Below are 4,908 nucleotides of genomic sequence, written 5' to 3'. Positions count from 1 at the left end.
TTTCTATTTCCTAGAAACCTTGTATTACACATTCGACACCCATCCCATTTCATTTCTTTCTAAAAGAAATAATGAGCATATTCCAGACAAAGGTGGAGTTTCTCTAGCATTACTGGCAGCCACTTTTCAGAATGTCACTTTCACTGAAATAGACTCTTCTAAGGACAAATTTTTAGAATATCATGGTCATTCTTTGTACAATTTATGAGATCAGAGTAGATATTTGCTAAATGATATATATGTCAAACAGAATTGATATTGTTTCTGTGACTCCTTACACAGTTTAGAGGCAAGTTTCCTATGCAGTCTGAAATTTGCCTTGTATCAACCACTGATACCCCCCAAAACTTGACAGAACACCGAAGACTGCATGTGCATGTTTCTGACTAACTCCATAGAGATGCTAGAGAGGCTAGTAAGGAGAGAAGTCAAATGACCATATTTCAGGACTCACTATGCTAACTTATTTCTAAAACCCCATGGAATAAATACCAATGATGCAGAATATTCTACAAATTAGAAACAAAATTCCACTTTTTCTCATGAAAATGTTTAAAATGAAACAATTTTATAACACAATCAAACGTCGACTTCCTCATCATATAGCGAATCAGTAACACCATAATCTGTCACCCTGAAGTAAGAGTAACTAAAGCCAGTGAAACCTAAGCACTCAGTAAATCAGGCAATGCTAGAAAATAATTGAGGCAGCTGAAAAATATGTACTATTATCAAGGGGTGTCTTGGTATGCATCTTCACATTCATATTTTGCAATAATTTCAATGCATTTTTCATGAAATGATACCCTTACTCTTCAAACACTGTAGATATTTCCAGTCACTGAAGCATAAAGTATGAACACCTTACAATGAAATTAAAAATCTAGATGTAAAGAATCTTGTAATGGTGTGGCCTCAAGTTTATATCACTTTTATCAAACATTTTTCATAAGAATCAAAACAAAAATTTTTTTCATGATGTCATACTTAATTTCATAGTTAGGAAAAATGTTTTAAATATATTTCTATAGTAAGATATGTGCAGTTCATTTTTCCTTTTTAAAATATGTTTACCCCAATTATTGAACACTTGTGTAATCACATTCAAGTTGTACTTACTTCTGGAAGAAAGCATCTCTACTGTTAAAATTTAAATGACAACGTTTTCAAGTTCCTGTTCCCAATGTTGAAGGCCATTCTCTTCCTAGAGATTTGCGCAGTGGCAGTATCGTAGCCAATGAGGTTTATCCGAGGCGCGATTATTGCTAATAGAGATTTTCTTAAAAATGAAACCTACTCACTTCACACCTGTTAGAATGGCTAAAATAAAAAATACAAGAAACAACAAATGTTGGCAAATATGTGGAGAAAGGGAATCTTCACGCCCTCTTGATGGGAATGCAAACTGGTACAGCCACTGTGCAAAACAGTATGGAGTTTCCTCGAAAATTAAAAATAGAACTCCTCTAAATTCCAGTAATCTTCACTACTGGGTTTTTATCCAAAGAATACTAAAACACTAATTTGGAAGGATATATGCACCCCCATGTTTATTGGAGCATTATCAATAATAAACAAATTATGTAAAAAGCCCAAGTGTCCATCAGAGTGGATGAATGGATAAAGAAGAGATGGCATATAGACACGATAGAATATTACTCAGACCAAAAAAAAAAAGAATGAAATCTTGCCACTTGCAATAACAGGGATGGAGCTACAGAGTATAATGGTAAGCAAAATAAGTCAGTCAGAGAAGGAAAAATACCATATGATTTTGCTTTTAGGTAGAATTTTAAAGACAAAATAAATGATCTAAGGAGAAACAAGAAGTAAACAAAAAAATGGACTCCTAACTATGGAGAAGAAACAAGAGGAGAGGTGAGTGGAAGATGGGTGAAGTAGGTGAAGGGAATTCAAAGTACTCTTACCATCATGAGCACTAAGTAATATATAGAATTGTTGAAACATTATATTGTACACCTAAAACCAATATAACATGATATATTAAATATACTAGAAATAAAATAAGTAAAATAAAATTAAATAAATAATGGAACTTCCTTTTGATATAGGAATTACTATTCTCTCAAGTAAATCTAAAATGTAATAATGGATGCTCAAGTCTTATGTATTTTTTAAATATATTATTATTTTATTTTATTGATTTATTTTAGAGAGAAAGCAGGGAGAAGGGCAGAGGGAAAAGGAGAGAGAAAATCTCAAGCAGACTCTGCCCTGATCATGGAGCCCAAAGCAGGACTCAGCCTTCCAACACTGAAATCGTGATCTGAGCCAAAATCAAGAGTGGATGCCTAACCAGCCAAGCCACTCAGGTACTCCCAAGTGTTATATATTAAACATAATACATAATGTATCAATATGGCTCCAACCTTACTAGGGATAGCCACTAGTTTTCTTTGTGAAATATGATATGAGTCTTCTCCTAATTCACTGTTCGTCGTTTTTTATGAATCATATGTGATTGACACCATGACTATGATAAAGTAGCTGGTAGAACTTCAAAGTTTTTATGATGATTTTTCAACATTCTTGAATAAATAAAAAGCACCTAATGAGAAAGGAAACTATCACCATCAATCATTATCTATCATCAATAAACTGCCGTATCAGGCATGCTTTGATTGGATTTTGTTGGCATGATGAAGCTGGAGGTGGGCTAACTAGAATTGAGGTCTCTTGGGTGATTTATTTGCAGAATATATTTGGCTTTCTCGGGTTATTCATTAGTTAGAAGTGGGGAAGCTGGTCAAGTTCTGACAATTCTAGGCCAACTGCTGCCCATGTTGTGTTTGAGCTTCCTAGGCTGGTTATTTAGAAATTATGGCTCAGATTTCCAGGCTAGTTGTTGCAGAAGATATAGGTCAGAGTTCTATTGTTTTATATGGTGCATTGGGCATTTGTATATATAGTAACTCAACATTTATTGTATCATAAGCCATTTATATCAATTGAGGTAAAGTTTCTTTTTGAAGACTTACAATGAGTGCTGTTTAAGTTTTTAATTTTTATATTTAAAAGAAAATACAATGTATTTTCCTTAGCACTATGTAGAAATCAATTTAACCCCACGACCAAGCTATGGTGTACTATTACACTAATTTTATAGTTAACGCTAAATCACAATGGGAGCCATGGCCAGTGTCTTCAGAGGAATCAGCAGAGTAGGATTGAAGTAACTTTTGTTCAAGATTTGCAAAGCCACTCTTTAAAAGTTGATGTACCCAAATAAATATTCTTCCTTTTTAATCTTCTTTAAAGTTAAGATAAGAAAATTTCAACAATTATATATATACAATATCTAAAGACCAGAATTCTGTGATATTCCAAGGGGGTTCAGGACAATCATAACATTGGCCATCTACTAGCTCAGAGAATTAATATTCATTGGAATTATAAGAAGCTATTCTATATGTTTACTCTATAATAATTTACTCTTGGCATTTAGCAAGAAATGTCAAAATAAAATAATCTAAAATGATAAGAACAGTTATTTTTATTGTCCTTACTTTTCACAATGGATATGTGCTAAATGTATAATCAGAATAAAAAGTATATGCAATACAGAGATGAAGCATATTTTATTTGTTTTTCATATTCATTTTCATTTCTATTATGGCTCAAAAATCAATGTGATTTGTAATATGCATGGAAAAAGACTTGTCACTGAAATAGAAAACATCTGGCAATAGCAAATAAAAACAAGCTCTTTTAAGTATCTAAATATGATTTGCTTGCACAGAGTACAGAACTGGAAAATATCCACTAAAAATATTCCACTATTGACAATGGAAACATCACAATAATCTCTAATTATTCACCAAAATACCTTTTTTAATAGGATAACTCGAAGAATTCTACTCTGTTGGATGTCACTGAGGAGAAAATAGGAGGAATCCTGGGTCATGGAGACCCAGGACATGAAATGATTATTCAAAGATTTCAACATTTAGTATATTAAGTTCTGTAACAAAACCCTTATGCTACATAACACTGGGAATGAAGTAAAAATGCCACTAAAAATATGTGGTATAATGTTCCTTCCTTCCTTCCCTCCTCTACCTCTCCCCATCCTCCTCCTTTCCTCACCTATGAGGTGGTACCTCATAGTGCTTGGTAGCACTATTTTAGGCCTTTGAGACACACTTGGTTATGAAACACACAAAACAACCTGTCCTTATGGAGATGATACTCAAGTTATTAAATATGTGGTTTCAGACCTAATTCAGCCTACTGACTTTGTAAATTAACACTTCTAATGACTTTAGCAAAATTTCTTATATTTCTGAAACATAATTTCTTCACTCATAAAAGGCACACCGAAATGACACCACTTTTTAGAGATAATATAAATATATTACTTACTATTTGTGTTAAGACTTTTGCTTAATGACCTAACATAATCCATCATGAAGAATGTTCCCTATGCATTTGAGAAGAATGCATATTCTGTTGCTATTGGATGGACTATTTAACATATGTGTTAGGTCCATTTGACCTAAAGTATACTTCAAGTCCCTTATTTCCTTATTGATTTCCTGTCTGGATGATCTATCCATTGTTGAAAGTGGGGTATTGAAGACTCCAGGTGTTATTGTTTTGCTATTTATTTCTATCTTCAGGTCTGTTAACACTTGATTAATATATTTAGATTCTACAAACATCTATAAATTTATAATTATTATATTCTCTTGGTGAAATGACACATTTATCATTATATAATGACCTTTTTTGTTACAGCTTTTGATTTATATTCTATTTTGTCTGACATAAGTGTAGCGATCCCTGCTCTCTTTTGGTTTTCATTTGCATGATTTTTTTTATCCTTTTTATCTTTTCACTCTAGCTTTTGTGTGTCTATAAAGCTCAAGTGAGCCTCTTGTAAGCAGT

General features: G+C 32.8%; 1 pseudogene; it reads left to right on the top strand.

The window, feature by feature from the left end:
• Positions 1–1,208: 1,208 nt before the first annotated feature.
• LOC122901432 lies at positions 1,209–1,381 on the top strand (annotated as a pseudogene).
• Positions 1,382–4,908: the final 3,527 nt, after the last annotated feature.

This window comes from Neovison vison, chromosome 2 (genome assembly GCF_020171115.1).
Source record: "Neovison vison isolate M4711 chromosome 2, ASM_NN_V1, whole genome shotgun sequence".
In the NCBI taxonomy this organism is placed as follows: Eukaryota; Metazoa; Chordata; class Mammalia; order Carnivora; family Mustelidae; genus Neogale; species Neogale vison.
This window is presented reverse-complemented; position numbering and strand designations above follow the sequence as displayed.